Source organism: Drosophila serrata, unplaced genomic scaffold (assembly GCF_035046125.1).
Source record: "Drosophila serrata isolate PLE 108 unplaced genomic scaffold, ASM3504612v1 contig_276, whole genome shotgun sequence".
NCBI classification, from domain to species: Eukaryota; Metazoa; Arthropoda; class Insecta; order Diptera; family Drosophilidae; genus Drosophila; species Drosophila serrata.
This window is the reverse complement of record NW_028257174.1, coordinates 1,845,856-1,863,897: the sequence shown is the minus strand read 5'-3', so window position 1 is coordinate 1,863,897 and position 18,042 is coordinate 1,845,856. Positions and strand designations below refer to the sequence as shown.

At 45.2% G+C, this 18,042-nt stretch overlaps 1 protein-coding gene across 4 annotated transcripts in view; it reads right to left on the bottom strand.

Moving 5' to 3' along the window:
• C3G (C3G guanyl-nucleotide exchange factor) overlaps window positions 1–18,042 on the bottom strand; it is a 55,428-nt gene that overhangs the window by 35,901 nt on the left and 1,485 nt on the right. The window lies entirely within an intron of this gene.

Below are 18,042 nucleotides of genomic sequence, written 5' to 3'. Positions count from 1 at the left end.
TTTTTTTCAGAAAAGGGAAATTTATGAAAAAAATTTTTCTCGGCCAGATAAAGCTAGAAAGATTCGCCTGTTGATTCTGATCAAGAATATATATGATTTATAGGGTCGGAAATGACTCCTTCACTTTCTTTTAAGCTTCTGAGTGAAGGGGCTATACCATTTCTTAATCGATATTACCTATATTTTTATGCCTATTTTTATAAAAAATCATGGTTTTAAAAATCTCATAGCTAAGCCAAAACAGGTATAATTTCAAATCGGAAAGCGGCCGTAGGTTCATTTTGAGCAGGCTAATAAAACTGCCTAATGTTCACAGGGTCGGAAATGACTCCTTCACTTTCTTTTAAGCTTCTGAGTGAAGGGGCTATACCATTTCTTAATCGATATTACCTATATTTTTATGCCTATTTTTTAAAAAAATCATGGTTTTAAAAATCTCATAACTAAGCCAAAAATGCTTTAATTTCAATTCGGAAAGCGTTCCTATGTTAGTTTTTAGCAGGTTAACAAAGCTGCATACTCCATTTAAAACGCAAATTTTTGGCCGATTTTTGCACATTTTAATGATGTAACCCCTTTCCTTTTTTTCAGAAAATGGGAAATTTCTGAAAAAAAATTTGCTCGGCCAGATAAAGCTAGAAAGATTCGCCTGTTGATTCTGATCAAGAATATATATGATTTATAGGGTCGGAAATGACTCCTTCACTTTCTTTTAAGCTTCTGAGTGAAGGGGCTATACCATTTCTTAATCGATATTACCTATATTTTTATGCCTATTTTTTAAAAAAATCATGGTTTTAAAAATCTCATAACTAAGCCAAAAATGCTTTAATTTCAATTCGGAAAGCGTTCCTATGTTAGTTTTTAGCAGGTTAACAAAGCTGCATACTCCATTTAAAACGCAAATTTTTGGCCGATTTTTGCAAATTTTAATGATGTAACCCCTTTCCTTTTTTTTCAGAAAAGGGAAATTTATGAAAAAAATTTTTCTCGGCCAGATAAAGCTAGAAAGATTCGCCTGTTGATTCTGATCAAGAATATATATGATTTATAGGGTCGGAAATGACTCCTTCACTTTCTTTTAAGCTTCTGAGTGAAGGGGCTATACCATTTCTTAATCGATATTACCTATATTTTTATGCCTATTTTTTTAAAAAATCATGGTTTTAAAAATCTCATAACTAAGCCAAAACAGGTATAATTTCAAATCGGAAAGCGGCCGTAGGTTCATTTTGAGCAGGCTAATAAAACTGCCTAATGTTCACAGGGTCGGAAATGACTCCTTCACTTTCTTTTAAGCTTCTGAGTGAAGGGGTTATACAATTTTTTAATCGATATTACCTATATTTTTATGCATATTTTTTATAATAAATCATGGTTTTAAAAATCTCATAGCTAAGCCAAAACAGGTATAATTTCAAATCGGAAAGCGGCCGTAGGTTCATTTTGAGCAGGCTAATAAAACTGCCTAATGTTCACAGGGTCGGAAATGACTCCTTCACTTTCTTTTAAGCTTCTGAGTGAAGGGGCTATACCATTTCTTAATCGATATTACCTATATTTTTATGCCTATTTTTTTAAAAAATCATGGTTTTAAAAATCTCATAGCTAAGCCAAAACAGGTATAATTTCAAATCGGAAAGCGGCCGTAGGTTCATTTTGAGCAGGCTAATAAAACTGCCTAATGTTCACAGGGTCGGAAATGACTCCTTCACTTTCTTTTAAGCTTCTGAGTGAAGGGGCTATACCATTTCTTAATCGATATTACCTATATTTTTATGCCTATTTTTATAAAAAATCATGGTTTTAAAAATCTCATAACTAAGCCAAAACAGGTATAATTTCAAATCGGAAAGCGGCCGTAGGTTCATTTTGAGCAGGCTAATAAAACTGCCTAATGTTCACAGGGTCGGAAATGACTCCTTCACTTTCTTTTAAGCTTCTGAGTGAAGGGGCTATACCATTTCTTAATCGATATTACCTATATTTTTATGCCTATTTTTTAAAAAAATCATGGTTTTAAAAATCTCATAACTAAGCCAAAAATGCTTTAATTTCAATTCGGAAAGCGTTCCTATGTTAGTTTTTAGCAGGTTAACAAAGCTGCATACTCCATTTAAAACGCAAATTTTTGGCCGATTTTTGCAAATTTTAATGATGTAACCCCTTTCCTTTTTTTCAGAAAAGGGAAATTTATGAAAAAAATTTTTCTCGGCCAGATAAAGCTAGAAAGATTCGCCTGTTGATTCTGATCAAGAATATATATGATTTATAGGGTCGGAAATGACTCCTTCACTTTCTTTTAAGCTTCTGAGTGAAGGGGCTATACCATTTCTTAATCGATATTACCTATATTTTTATGCCTATTTTTTAAAAAAATCATGGTTTTAAAAATCTCATAACTAAGCCAAAAATGCTTTAATTTCAATTCGGAAAGCGTTCCTATGTTAGTTTTTAGCAGGTTAACAAAGCTGCATACTCCATTTAAAACGCAAATTTTTGGCCGATTTTTGCAAATTTTAATGATGTAACCCCTTTCCTTTTTTTCAGAAAAGGGAAATTTATGAAAAAAATTTTTCTCGGCCAGATAAAGCTAGAAAGATTCGCCTGTTGATTCTGATCAAGAATATATATGATTTATAGGGTCGGAAATGACTCCTTCACTTTCTTTTAAGCTTCTGAGTGAAGGGGCTATACCATTTCTTAATCGATATTACCTATATTTTTATGCCTATTTTTATAAAAAATCATGGTTTTAAAAATCTCATAGCTAAGCCAAAACAGGTATAATTTCAAATCGGAAAGCGGCCGTAGGTTCATTTTGAGCAGGCTAATAAAACTGCCTAATGTTCACAGGGTCGGAAATGACTCCTTCACTTTCTTTTAAGCTTCTGAGTGAAGGGGCTATACCATTTCTTAATCGATATTACCTATATTTTTATGCCTATTTTTTAAAAAAATCATGGTTTTAAAAATCTCATAACTAAGCCAAAAATGCTTTAATTTCAATTCGGAAAGCGTTCCTATGTTAGTTTTTAGCAGGTTAACAAAGCTGCATACTCCATTTAAAACGCAAATTTTTGGCCGATTTTTGCACATTTTAATGATGTAACCCCTTTCCTTTTTTTCAGAAAATGGGAAATTTCTGAAAAAAAAATTTGCTCGGCCAGATAAAGCTAGAAAGATTCGCCTGTTGATTCTGATCAAGAATATATATGATTTATAGGGTCGGAAATGACTCCTTCACTTTCTTTTAAGCTTCTGAGTGAAGGGGCTATACCATTTCTTAATCGATATTACCTATATTTTTATGCCTATTTTTTAAAAAAATCATGGTTTTAAAAATCTCATAACTAAGCCAAAAATGCTTTAATTTCAATTCGGAAAGCGTTCCTATGTTAGTTTTTAGCAGGTTAACAAAGCTGCATACTCCATTTAAAACGCAAATTTTTGGCCGATTTTTGCAAATTTTAATGATGGAACCCCTTTCCTTTTTTTCAGAAAAGGGAAATTTATGAAAAAAATTTTTCTCGGCCAGATAAAGCTAGAAAGATTCGCCTGTTGATTCTGATCAAGAATATATATGATTTATAGGGTCGGAAATGACTCCTTCACTTTCTTTTAAGCTTCTGAGTGAAGGGGCTATACCATTTCTTAATCGATATTACCTATATTTTTATGCCTATTTTTTTAAAAAATCATGGTTTTAAAAATCTCATAACTAAGCCAAAACAGGTATAATTTCAAATCGGAAAGCGGCCGTAGGTTCATTTTGAGCAGGCTAATAAAACTGCCTAATGTTCACAGGGTCGGAAATGACTCCTTCACTTTCTTTTAAGCTTCTGAGTGAAGGGGTTATACAATTTTTTAATCGATATTACCTATATTTTTATGCATATTTTTTATAATAAATCATGGTTTTAAAAATCTCATAGCTAAGCCAAAACAGGTATAATTTCAAATCGGAAAGCGGCCGTAGGTTCATTTTGAGCAGGCTAATAAAACTGCCTAATGTTCACAGGGTCGGAAATGACTCCTTCACTTTCTTTTAAGCTTCTGAGTGAAGGGGCTATACCATTTCTTAATCGATATTACCTATATTTTTATGCCTATTTTTTAAAAAAATCATGGTTTTAAAAATCTCATAACTAAGCCAAAAATGCTTTAATTTCAATTCGGAAAGCGTTCCTATGTTAGTTTTTAGCAGGTTAACAAAGCTGCATACTCCATTTAAAACGCAAATTTTTGGCCGATTTTTGCAAATTTTAATGATGTAACCCCTTTCCTTTTTTTCAGAAAAGGGAAATTTATGAAAAAAATTTTTCTCGGCCAGATAAAGCTAGAAAGATTCGCCTGTTGATTCTGATCAAGAATATATATGATTTATAGGGTCGGAAATGACTCCTTCACTTTCTTTTAAGCTTCTGAGTGAAGGGGCTATACCATTTCTTAATCGATATTACCTATATTTTTATGCCTATTTTTTTAAAAAATCATGGTTTTAAAAATCTCATAACTAAGCCAAAACAGGTATAATTTCAAATCGGAAAGCGGCCGTAGGTTCATTTTGAGCAGGCTAATAAAACTGCCTAATGTTCACAGGGTCGGAAATGACTCCTTCACTTTCTTTTAAGCTTCTGAGTGAAGGGGCTATACCATTTCTTAATCGATATTACCTATATTTTTATGCCTATTTTTTAAAAAAATCATGGTTTTAAAAATCTCATAACTAAGCCAAAAATGCTTTAATTTCAATTCGGAAAGCGTTCCTATGTTAGTTTTTAGCAGGTTAACAAAGCTGCATACTCCATTTAAAACGCAAATTTTTGGCCGATTTTTGCAAATTTTAATGATGTAACCCCTTTCCTTTTTTTCAGAAAAGGGAAATTTATGAAAAAAATTTTTCTCGGCCAGATAAAGCTAGAAAGATTCGCCTGTTGATTCTGATCAAGAATATATATGATTTATAGGGTCGGAAATGACTCCTTCACTTTCTTTTAAGCTTCTGAGTGAAGGGGCTATACCATTTCTTAATCGATATTACCTATATTTTTATGCCTATTTTTATAAAAAATCATGGTTTTAAAAATCTCATAGCTAAGCCAAAACAGGTATAATTTTAAATCGGAAAGCGGCCGTAGGTTCATTTTGAGCAGGCTAATAAAACTGCCTAATGTTTACAGGGTCGGAAATGACTCCTTCACTTTCTTTTAAGCTTCTGAGTGAAGGGGCTATACCATTTCTTAATCGATATTACCTATATTTTTATGCCTATTTTTTAAAAAAATCATGGTTTTAAAAATCTCATAACTAAGCCAAAAATGCTTTAATTTCAATTCGGAAAGCGTTCCTATGTTAGTTTTTAGCAGGTTAACAAAGCTGCATACTCCATTTAAAACGCAAATTTTTGGCCGATTTTTGCACATTTTAATGATGTAACCCCTTTCCTTTTTTTCAGAAAATGGGAAATTTCTGAAAAAAAATTTGCTCGGCCAGATAAAGCTAGAAAGATTCGCCTGTTGATTCTGATCAAGAATATATATGATTTATAGGGTCGGAAATGACTCCTTCACTTTCTTTTAAGCTTCTGAGTGAAGGGGCTATACCATTTCTTAATCGATATTACCTATATTTTTATGCCTATTTTTTAAAAAAATCATGGTTTTAAAAATCTCATAACTAAGCCAAAAATGCTTTAATTTCAATTCGGAAAGCGTTCCTATGTTAGTTTTTAGCAGGTTAACAAAGCTGCATACTCCATTTAAAACGCAAATTTTTGGCCGATTTTTGCACATTTTAATGATGTAACCCCTTTCCTTTTTTTCAGAAAATGGGAAATTTCTGAAAAAAAATTTGCTCGGCCAGATAAAGCTAGAAAGATTCGCCTGTTGATTCTGATCAAGAATATATATGATTTATAGGGTCGGAAATGACTCCTTCACTTTCTTCTAAGCTTCTGAGTGAAGGGGCTATACCATTTCTTAATCGATATTACCTATATTTTTATGCCTATTTTTTAAAAAAATCATGGTTTTAAAAATCTCATAACTAAGCCAAAAATGCTATAATTTCAATTCGGAAAGCGTTCCTATGTTAGTTTTTAGCAGGTTAACAAAGCTGCATACTCCATTTAAAACGCAAATTTTTGGCCGATTTCTGCAAATTTTAATGATGTAACCCCTTTCCGTTTTTTCAGAAAAGGGAAATTTATGAAAAAAATTTTTCTCGGCCAGATAAAGCTAGAAAGATTCGCCTGTTGATTCTGATCAAGAATATATATGATTTATAGGGTCGGAAATGACTCCTTCACTTTCTTTTAAGCTTCTGAGTGAAGGGGCTATACCATTTCTTAATCGATATTACCTATATTTTTATGCCTATTTTTTTAAAAAATCATGGTTTTAAAAATCTCATAACTAAGCCAAAAATGCTTTAATTTCAATTCGGAAAGCGTTCCTATGTTAGTTTTTAGCAGGTTAACAAAGCTGCATACTCCATTTAAAACGCAAATTTTTGGCCGATTTTTGCACATTTTAATGATGTAACCCCTTTCCTTTTTTTCAGAAAATGGGAAATTTCTCCAGGTCCAGAAGCAGCTCCAGGGCAGCTCCAGGAGCAGGTCCAGAAGCAGCTAGGAGCAGCTCCAGGAGCAGGTCCAGGAGCAGGTCCAGAAGCAGCTAGGAGCAGCTCCAGGGCAGCTCCAGGAGCAGCGCCAGGAGCAGGTCCAGAAGCAGCTCCAGAAGCAGCTCCAGGAGCAGGTCCAGGAGCAGGTCCAGAATCAGCTAGGAGCAGCTAGGAGCAGCTCCAGAAGCAGCTCGGAGCAGCTCCAGGGCAGCTTCAGGAGCAGGTCCAGAAGCAGCTAGCAGCAGCTAGGAGCAGCTCCAGGAGCAGGTCCAGAAGCAGCTAGGAGCAGCTCCAGGAGCAGGTCCAGAAGCAGCTCCAGGAGCAGGTTCAGAAGCAGCTAGGAGCAGCTCCAGGAGCAGGTCCAGGAGCAGGTCCAGAAGCAGCTAGGAGCAGCTCCAGGAGCAGGTCCAGGAGCAGGTCCAGAAGCAGCTAGGAGCAGCTCCAGGGCAGCTCCAGGAGCAGCGCCAGAAGCAGGTCCAGAAGCAACTCCAGGAGCAGGTCCAGGAGCAGGTCCAGAAGCAGCTAGGAGCAGCTCCAGGGCAGCTCCAGGAGCAGCGCCAGGAGCAGGTCCAGAAGCAGCTCCAGAAGCAGCTCCAGGAGCAGGTCCAGGAGCAGGTCCAGAAGCAGCTAGGAGCAGCTCCAGGAGCAGGTCCAGAAGCAGGTTCAGAAGCAGCTAGGAGCAGCTCCAGGAGCAGGTCCAGGAGCAGGTCCAGAAGCAGCTAGGAGCAGCTCCAGGAGCAGGTCCAGAAGCAGCTCCAGGAGCAGGTTCAGAAGCAGCTAGGAGCAGCTCCAGGAGCAGGTCCAGGAGCAGGTCCAGAAGCAGCTAGGAGCAGCTCCAGGGCAGCTCCAGGAGCAGCGCCAGGAGCAGGTCCAGAAGCAGCTCCAGGAGCAGGTCCAGAAGCAGCTAGGAGCAGGTCCAGAAGCAGCTCCAGGAGCAGGTCCAGGAGCAGGTCCAGAAGCAGCTAGAAGCAGCTAGGAGCAGCTAGGAGCAGCTCCAGGAGCAGGTCCAGAAGCAGCTCCAGGAGCAGGTTCAGAAGCAGCTCCAGGAGCAGGTCCAGAAGCAGATCCAGGAGCAGGTCCAGAAGCAGCTAGGAGCAGCTCCAGGAGCAGCTAGGAGCAGCTCCAGGAGCAGCTATGAGCAGCTCCAGGGCAGCTCCTGGAGCAGCGCCAGGAGCAGGTCCAGAAGCAGCTAGAAGCAGCTAGGAGCAGCTCCAGAAGCAGGTCCAGAAGCAGCTAGGAGCAGCTCCAGGGCAGCTCCAGGAGCAGCGCCAGGAGCAGGTCCAGAAGCAGCTCCAGGAGCAGGTCCAGGAGCAGGTCCAGAAGCAGCTAGGAGCAGCTCCAGAAGCAGGTCCAGAAGCAGCTAGGAGCAGCTCCAGGGCAGCTCCAGGAGCAGCGCCAGGAGCAGGTCCAGATGCAGCTCCAGGAGCAGGTCCAGGAGCAGGTCCAGAAGCAGCTAGGAGCAGCTCCAGGAGCAGGTCCAGAAGCAGCTCCAGGAGCAGGTTCAGAAGCAGCTAGGAGCAGCTCCAGGAGCAGGTCCAGGAGCAGCTCCAGGAGCAGGTCCAGAAGCAGCTCCAGGAGCAGGTTCATAAGCAGCTAGGAGCAGCTCCAGGAGCAGGTCCAGAAGCAGCTAGGAGCAGCTCCAGGGCAGCTCCAGGAGCAGCGCCAGGAGCAGGTCCAGAAGCAGCTCCAGGAGCAGGTCCAGAAGCAGCTAGGAGCAGCTTCAGGAGCAGCTAGGAGCAGCTAGGAGCAGCTCCAGGAGCAGCTAGGAGCAGCTCCAGGGCAGCTCCAGGAGCAGCTAGGAGCAGCTCCAGGGCAGCTCCAGGAGCAGCGCCAGGAGCAGGTCCAGAAGCAGCTCCAGGAGCAGGTCAAGAAGCAGATCCAGGAGCAGGTCCAGAAGCAGCTAGGAGCAGCTCCAGGAGCAGGTCCAGAAGCAGCTAGGAGCAGCTCCAGGAGCAGCTAGGAGCAGCTCCAGGAGCAGCTAGGAGCAGCTCCAGGGCAGCTCCAGGAGCAGCGCCAGGAGCAGGTCCAGAAGCAGCTCCAGGAGCAGGTCCAGAAGCAGATCCAGGAGCAGGTCCAGAAGCAGCTAGGAGCAGCTCCAGGAGCAGGTCCAGAAGCAGGTAGGAGCAGCTCCAGGAGCAGGTCCAGAAGCACCTCCAGGAGCAGGTCCAGAAGCAGGTCCAGGAGCAGGTCCAGAAGCAGCTCCAGGAGCAGGTCCAGAAGCAGCTAGGAGCAGCTAGGAGCAGCTAGGAGCAGCTCCAGGGCAGCTCCAGGAGCAGCGCCAGGAGCAGGTCCAGAAGCAGGTCCAGGAGCAGGTCCAGAAGCAGCTAGGAGCAGCTCCAGGAGCAGCTCCAGGGCAGCTCCAGGAGCAACGCCAGGAGCAGGTCCAGAAGCAGCTCCAGGAGCAGGTCCAGAAGCAGGTCCAGGAGCAGGTCCAGAAGCAGCTAGGAGCAGCTCCAGGAGCAGGTCCAAAAGGAGCTCCAGGAGCAGGTCCAGAAGCAGGTCCAGGAGCAGGTCCAGAAGCAGGTCCAGGAGCAGGTCCAGAAGCAGCTTCAGGAGCAGGTCCAGAAGCAGGTCCAGGAGCAGGTCCAGAAGCAGCTCCAGGAGCAGGTTCAGAAGCAGCTAGGAGCAGCTCCAGGAGCAGGTCCAGGAGCAGCTCCAGGAGCAGGTCCAGGAACAGCTCCAGGAGCAGGTCCAGGAGCAGCTCCAGGAGCAGGTCCAGGAACAGCTCCAGGAGCAGGTCCAGAACCAGCTAGGAGCAGCTCCAGGAGCAGCTCCAGGAGCAGGTCCAGAAGCAGCTCCAGGAGCAGGTCCAGAAGCAGCTAGGAGCAGCTAAGAGCAGCTCCAAGAGCAGGTCCAGAAGCAGCTCCAGGAGCAGGTTCAGAAGCAGCTAGGAGCAGCTCCAGGAGCAGCTCCAGGAGCAGGTCCAGAAGCAGCTCCAGGAGCAGGTCCAGAAGCAGCTAGGATCAGCTAAGAGCAGCTCCAAGAGCAGGTCCAGAAGCAGCTCCAGGAGCAGGTCCAGAAGCAGGTCCAGGAGCAGGTCCAGAAGCAGCTAGGAGCAGCTCCAGGAGCAGGTCCAAAAGCAGCTCCAGGAGCAGGTCCAGAAGCAGGTCCAGGAGCAGGTCCAGAAGCAGCTAGGAGCAGCTCCAGAAGCAGCTTCAGGAGCAGGTTCAGAAGCAGCTAGGAGCAGGTCCAGGAGCAGCTCCAGGAGCAGGTTCAGAAGCAGCTAGGAGCAGGTCCAGGAGCAGCTCCAGGAGCAGGTCCAGAAGCAGCTAGGAGCAGCTAAGAGCAGCTCCAAGAGCAGGTCCAGAAGCAGCTGCAGGAGCAGGTCCAGAAGCAGCTCCAGGAGCAGGTCCAGAAGCAGCTAGGAGCAGCTCCAGGAGCAGGTCCAGGAGCAGCTCCAGGAGCAGGTCCAGGAACAGCTCCAGGAGCAGGTCCAGAACCAGCTAGGAGCAGCTCCAGGAGCAGCTCCAGGAGCAGGTCCAGAAGCAGCTCCAGGAGCAGGTCCAGAAGCAGCTAGGAGCAGCTAAGAGCAGCTCCAAGAGCAGGTCCAGAAGCAGCTCTAGGAGCAGGTCCAGAAGCAGCTCCAGGAGCAGGTCCAGAAGCAGCTAGGAGCAGCTGGAGCTGCTTCTGGACCTGCTCCTGGACCTGCTCCTGGAGCTGCTCCTAGCTGCTTCTGAACCTGCTCCTGGAGCTGCTCCTGGACCTGCTCCTAGCTGCTTCTGAACCTGCTCCTGGAGCTGCTCCTGGACCTGCTCCTAGCTGCTTCTGAACCTGCTCCTGGAGCTGCTTCTGGAGCTGCTCCTAGCTGCTTCTGGACCTGCTCCTGGACCTGCTTCTGGACCTGCTCCTGGAGCTGCTTTTGGACCTGCTCCTGGAGCTGCTTTTGGACCTGCTCCTGGAGCTGCTTCTGGACCTGCTCCTGGAGCTGCTTTTGGACCTGCTCCTGGAGCTGCTCCTGGAGCTGCTCCTGGACCTGCTCCTAGCTGCTTCTGAACCTGCTCCTGGAGCTGCTCCTGGACCTGCTCCTAGCTGCTTCTGGACCTGCTCCTGGACCTGCTTCTTGACCTGCTCCTGGAGCTGCTTTTGGACCTGCTCCTGGAGCTGCTTTTGGACCTGCTCCTGGACCTGCTTCTGGACCTGCTCCTGGAGCTGCTTCTGGACCTGCTCCTGGAGCTGCTTTTGGACCTGCTCCTGGAGCTGCTCCTGGAGCTGCCCTGGACCTGTTTCTGGACCTGCTCCTGGAGCTGCTCCTGGAGCTGCCCTGGAGCTGCTCCTAGCTGCTCCTGGAGCAGCCCTGGAGCTGCTCCTAGCTGCTCCTGGAGCTGCTCCTGGAGCTGCTCCTAGCTGCTTCTGGGCCTGCTCCTGGAGCTGCTCCTAGCTGCTTCTGGACCTGCTCCTGGAGCTGCTTCTGGACCTGCTCCTGGAGCTGCTCCTGGACCTGCTCCTGGAGCTGCTCCTAGCTGCTTCTGGACCTGCTCCTGGACCTGCTCCTGGAGCTGCTTCTGGACCTGCTCCTGGAGCTGCTTCTGGACCTGCTCCTGGAGCTGCTCCTGGAGCTGCTCCTAGCTGGTTCTGGACCTGCTCCTGGAGCTGCTCCTAGCTGCTTCTGGACCTGCTCCTGGAGCTGCTTCTGGACCTGCTCCTGGAGCTGCTCCTGGAGCTGCTCCTAGCTGCTTCTGGACCTGCTCCTGGAGCTGCTCCTAGCTGCTTCTGGACCTGCTCCTGGAGCTGCTTCTGGACCTGCTCCTGGAGCTGCTCCTGGACCTGCTCCTGGAGCTGCTCCTAGCTGCTTCTGGACCTGCTCCTGGACCTGCTCCTGGAGCTGCTTCTGGACCTGCTCCTGGAGCTGCTTCTGGACCTGCTCCTGGACCTGCTTCTGGACCTGCTCCTGGAGCTGCTTCTGGACCTGCTCCTGGAGCTGCTCCTAGCTGCTTCTGGACCTGCTCCTGGAGCTCCTTTTGGACCTGCTCCTGGAGCTGCTCCTGGAGCTGCCCTGGACCTGTTTCTGGACCTGCTCCTGGAGCTGCTCCTGGAGCTGCCCTGGAGCTGCTCCTAGCTGCTCCTGGAGCTGCTCCTGGACCTGCTCCTAGCTGCTTCTGGACCTGCTCCTGGAGCTGCTTCTGAACCTGCTCCTGGAGCTGCTTCTGGACCTGCTCCTGGAGCTGCTCCTAGCTGCTCCTGGAGCTGCTCCTGGAGCAGGTCCAGAAGCAGCACCAGGAGCAGGTCCAGAAGCAGCTAGGAGCAGCTCCAGGAGCAGCTCCAGGAGCAGGTCCAGAAGCAGATCCAGGAGCAGGTCCAGAAGCAGCTCCAGGAGCAGGTCCAGAAGCAGCTCCAGGGCAGCTCCAGGAGCAGGTCCAGAAGCAGCTGGGAGCAGCGCCAGGAGCAGCTCCAGAAGCAGCTCCAGGAGCAGGTCCAGAAGCAGCTAGGAGCAGCTAGGAGCAGCTCCAGTGCAGCTCCAGAAGCAGCGCCAGGAGCAGGTCCAGAAGCAGCTCCAGGAGCAGGTTCAGAAGCAGCTAGGAGCAGCTCCAGGAGCAGGTCCAGGAGCAGCTCCAGGAGCAGGTCCAGAAGCAGCTCCAGGAGCAGGTTCAGAAGCAGCTCCAGGAGCAGGTCCAGAAGCAGCTAGGAGCAGCTGGGAGCAGCTCCAGGAGCAGGTCCAGAAGCAGCACCAGGAGCAGGTCCAGAAGCAGCTAGGAGCAGCTAGGAGCAGCTCCAGGAGCAGGTCCAGAAGCAGATCCAGGAGCAGGTCCAGAAGCAGCTCCAGGAGCAGGTTCAGAAGCAGCTAGGAGCAGCTCCAGGAGCAGGTCCAGAAGCAGATCCAGGAGCAGGTCCAGAAGCAGCTCCAGGAGCAGGTCCAGAAGCAGCACCAGGAGCAGGTCCAGAAGCAGCTAGGAGCAGCTAGGAGCAGCTCCAGGAGCAGGTCCAGAAGCAGCTCCAGGAGCAGGTCCAGAAGCAGCTAGGAGCAGGTCCAGAAGCAGCTCCAGGAGCAGGTCCAGGAGCAGGTCCAGAAGCAGCTAGGAGCAGCTCCAGAAGCAGGTCCAGAAGCAGCTAGGAGCAGCTCCAGGGCAGCTCCAGGAGCAGCGCCAGGAGCAGGTCCAGAAGCAGCTCCAGGAGCAGGTCCAGGAGCAGGTCCAGAAGCAGCTAGGAGCAGCTCCAGGAGCAGGTCCAGAAGCAGCTCCAGGAGCAGGTTCAGAAGCAGCTCCAGGAGCAGGTCCAGAAGCAGATCCAGGAGCAGGTCCAGAAGCAGCTAGGAGCAGCTCGAGGAGCAGGTCCAGAAGCAGCTAGGAGCAGCTCCAGGAGCAGCTAGGAGCAGCTAGGAGCAGCTCCAGAAGCAGGTCCAGAAGCAGCTAGGAGCAGCTAGGAGCAGCTCCAGAAGCAGGTCCAGAAGCAGCTAGGAGCAGCTCCAGGGCAGCTGCAGGAGCAGCGCCAGGAGCAGGTCCAGAAGCAGCTCCAGGAGCAGGTCCAGGAGCAGGTCCAGAAGCAGCTAGGAGCAGCTCCAGAAGCAGGTCCAGAAGCAGCTAGGAGCAGCTCCAGGGCAGCTCCAGGAGCAGCGCCAGGAGCAGGTCCAGAAGCAGCTCCAGGAGCAGGTCCAGGAGCAGGTCCAGAAGCAGCTAGGAGCAGCTCCAGGAGCAGGTCCAGAAGCAGCTCCAGGAGCAGGTTCAGAAGCAGCTAGGAGCAGCTCCAGGAGCAGGTCCAGGAGCAGCTCCAGGAGCAGGTCCAGAAGCAGCTCCAGGAGCAGGTTCAGAAGCAGCTAGGAGCAGCTCCAGGAGCAGGACCAGGAGCAGGTCCAGAAGCAGCTAGGAGCAGCTCCAGGGCAGCTCCAGGAGCAGCGCCAGGAGCAGGTCCAGAAGCAGCTCCAGGAGCAGGTCCAGAAGCAGCTAGGAGCAGCTCCAGGAGCAGCTAGGAGAAGCTAGGAGCAGCTTTAGGAGCAGCTAGGAGCAGCTCCAGGAGCAGCTAGGAGAAGCTAGGAGCAGCTTTAGGAGCAGCTAGGAGCAGCTCCAGGAGCAGCTCCAGGAGCAGGTCCAGAAGCTACTAGGAGCAGCTAGGAGCAGCAAGGAGCAGCTCCAGGAGCAGCTAGGAGCAGCTCCAGGAGCAGCTCCAGTGCAGCTCCAGAAGCAGCGCCAGGAGCAGGTCCAGAAGCAGCTCCAGGAGCAGGTTCAGAAGCAGCTAGGAGCAGCTCCAGGAGCAGCTCCAGGAGCAGCTCCAGGAGCAGGTCCAGAAGCTACTAGGAGCAGCTAGGAGCAGCTCCAGGAGCAGGTCCAGAAGCAGCTCCAGAAGCAGGTCCAGAAGCAGCTAGGAGCAGCTCCAGAAGCAGCTAGGAGCAGCTCCAGGGAAATTTCTGATTTTTATGCCTATTTTTTAAAAAAATCATGGTTTTAAAAATCTCATAACTAAGCCAAAACAGCAATAATTTCGAAACGGAAAGCGGCCGTAGGTTCATTTTGAGCAGGCTAATAAAACTGCCTAATGTTCACAGGGTCGGAAATGACTCCTTCACTTTCTTTTAAGCTTCTGAGTGAAGGGGCTATACCATTTCTTAATCGATATTACCTATATTTTTATGCCTATTTTTTTAAAAAATCATGGTTTTAAAAATCTCATAACTAAGCCAAAAATGCTTTAATTTCAATTCGGAAAGCGTTCCTATGTTAGTTTTTAGCGGGTTAACAAAGCTGCATACTCCATTTAAAACGCAAATTTTTGGCCGATTTTTGCAAATTTTAATGATGTAACCCCTTTCCTTTTTTTCAGAAAATGGGAAATTTCTGAAAAAAATTTTCTCGGCCAGATAAAGCTAGAAAGATTCACCTGTTGATTCTGATCAAGAATATATATGATTTATAGGGTCGGAAATGACTCCTTCACTTTCTTTTAAGCTTCTGAGTGAAGGGGATATACCATTTTTAATCGATATTACCTATATTTTTATGGCTAGTTTTTTAAAAAATCATGGTTTTAAAAATCTCATAACTAAGCCAAAACAGCAATAATTTCAAATCGGAAAGCGTTCCTATGTTAGTTATTAGCAGGTTAACAAAGCTGCATACTCCATTTAAAACGCGAATTTTTGGCCGATTTTTGCAAATTTTAATGATGTAACCCCTTTCCTTTTTTTCAGAAAATGGGAAATTTCTGAAAAAATTTTTCCCGGCCAGATAAAGCTAGAAAGATTCGCCTGTTGATTCTGATCAAGAATATATATGATTTATAGGGTCGGAAATGACTCCTTCACTTTCTTTTAAGCTTCTGAGTGAAGGGGTTATACCATTTTTTAATCGATATTACCTATATTTTTATGCATATTTATAAAAAAAACCATAGTTTTAAAAATCGCATAACTAAGCCAAAACAGCAATAACTTCAAATCGGAAAGCGGCCGTATGTTCATTTTGAGCAGGCTAATAAAACTGCCTAATGTTCACAGGGTCGGAAATGACTCCTTCACTTTCTTTTAAGCTTCTGAGTGAAGGGGTTATACCATTTTTTAATCGATATTACCTATATTTTTATGCCTATTTTTATAAAAAATCATGGTTTTAAAAATCTCATAGCTAAGCCAAAACAGCAATAACTTCAAATCGGAAAGCGGCCGTATGTTCATTTTGAGCAGGCTAATAAAACTGCCTAATGTTCACAGGGTCGGAAATGACTCCTTCACTTTCTTTTAAGCTTCTGAGTGAAGGGGTTATACCATTTTTTAATCGATATTACCTATATTTTTATGCCTATTTTTATAAAAAATCATGGTTTTAAAAATCTCATAGCTAAGCCAAAACAGCAATAACTTCAAATCGGGAAGCGGCCGCATGTTCATTTTGAGCAGGCTAATAAAACTGCCTAATGTTCACAGGGTCGGAAATGACTCCTTCACTTTCTTTTAAGCTTCTGAGTGAAGGGGTTATACCATTTTTTAATCGATATTACCTATATTTTTATGAATATTTTTTAAAAAGTCATGGTTTTAAAAATCTCATAACTAAGCCAAAAATGCTATAATTTCAATTCGGAAAGCGTTCCTATGTTAGTTTTTAGCAGGTTAACAAAGCTGCATACTCCATTTAAAACGCGAATTTTTGGCCGATTTTTGCAAATTTTAATGATGTAACCCCTTTCCTTTTTTTCAGAAAATGGGAAATTGCTGAAAAAAATTTTTCTCGGCCAGATAAAGCTAGACAGATTCGCCTGTTGATTCTGATCAAGAATATATATGGTTTATAGGGTCGGAAATGACTCCTTCACTTTCTTTTAAGTTTCTGAGTGAAGGTGCAATACCCTGCAGGGGCATTAAAATGTAGCTCATGTTCCAAACTCATACAACTTGGTAGCTTGACGTATACGTAATATTATTGAAGGAACGAGACTGAATATAAGTTATGAATGTGTATAGCTTTCTGATAAAAAACTGACAACACAGAAGAGTCAAAGCTATAATAGATGAGAAGGACGTCTGGTAGTTTTGTTAGGTTTTTGCACTTTCAGTGAACTACTGTCGAGCTGAAGCATGTGTGTGAATTGTGTGTGACTGGCAGTATGTGTGCTTTGCGATGTGTGCTGTGTTATCATCGCTAACGAATGGGCTCTGATAAGAGTCAGTCAGTCAGTCAGCTGCTGGCGGGTCTAAGATTTTGCACTCTTCTAAATGTTAAAAAGGAAAGAAAATACATAGGTAAACAGTAAACAAAGGAGAATAGACGTGGTCCAAAACTTGTTAGGTTTAGACCAAAAAGAATTAAATTAACTAAATAATGCAGAAATCTATGGTAAAATCATAGAAAACTTGGCAAGCAAGGTGCCATGACGTGTCCAGCTAACCTTTATCATTTTGCAAGTAGATTATAGCTTATATTGGTTTATAATTATTGTTTAACATTTTTATAGAAGAAAACCTGCAATGTAGACTACAATAATGGCATCAAAGCTCAGTAAACAATCTTAACAAAGGGCCATATGCATATAGCGGGGAAATTGTTTAACTTAAAGTTCAGATTTCGTTGTAGCCAAGAATTCAGAAATTAAACAATTATTTTTCCAGGAAAAGCATTCTTCGGGATCCGTTCGCTTTTAAACAGAAGTTGAGTCAGTGAAAACCGAACTAGAGCGATATGCAGCCTGGAATTAATTAAAAAGGTCCAACACGGTCGAAGCTGTCAGGCACATCTCCTGGATTGAGAAGAACTGAAACTCAAAGCTCTCTCTTCTGCTCTCGTCGCACTAATTGAAAGTCAAAACCTGCGACCTGCAGTCGAAAGGATAATGGTCAAACGAAAGCCTGTCTGTGCCTGTGCCTGTGTTGATGATGATATGCTTGAAAGGCTCAAAAAACTGTCTGCCTGTGCATTTTCTGGGAAATCACAGAGTTCCGATTAATAAATGTCCAATTAAATATTCAACCAGAATGAAACAAATATTACAATAAAGCCAAGAGCATTCCCATTTAACATTAATTGCCAGCAAACAGCAGAACAAGCTATTCCCAAGAATTGCAATTGGTAGCCACTATATTTTAATTAAAGCCAAAACTTCTACCTAAGCATTTAGCTAGAATGGATATTATGGAACCAAAAGGACTTCCCGGGAAAAAATAACTCAGGGCAGGAGTAAATAATGCAAACGGAAAGTTAATTTATCTTGGAATGCATTTTTTTTATAAAACTCAAAGCCAGTGCAATTTAATTAAGACTAAAATCAAAGCAGGATGTCTTTGTAAAAGTAAACAAAACGGGAAAAATGGTTTTTCCATGGAATCAAGGCTTGACTTAACAATTTTTCCACTGCAAAAGTGGAAATCAGAAACATAGAAGCACAATTCCAATGAAAATTAAATTAAAATGGGAAAAATAACGTATTCGAGGACTTTTTTTTTTTAAATAGAAAACGCCGGCTGAAAAGGATTATTTCTTGGAAATCCATAAAATAACTTAATAAAAACCAATTGGAACTACCATTAGGCAAAATGAATTCATTAATATTATAATGGAAACAATAAAGAAATAACAATTTACGTTGGCCGGGACTGCGCAATGTATGAAGTTAAGCACAAAGGATGCAGCAGTCGCTGATGCTGCTGCTGCCGGGAATCAACAGGATATTAATGGCGACTGCCGTTTGCCAGGAATTAATCAGAATTTTCAGTTGGTTTCGCTTATTTTTGTGGACAATGGACAATGGAATATGAATTCCAGCTAAAAACACACGCTTTAGTCGGGTTCCCAACCGTTTGCATTTGTGGGAGAATTCCAAATAAAAAAAAAGGGAGAATGGGAAGTGGGAAGGAAGCAAAATGCATGGGCGGGGGCGTGTATGGCAATAGGAAGTTGATGTTGCCGTATTTGTTGTTGTTGTTGTTGTCGGTGATGCTCCCAATGTTTAACACTTCTGGAAGCAGCAGCAGCCGCAGCAGCAGCAGCAGCAACTGCAGCA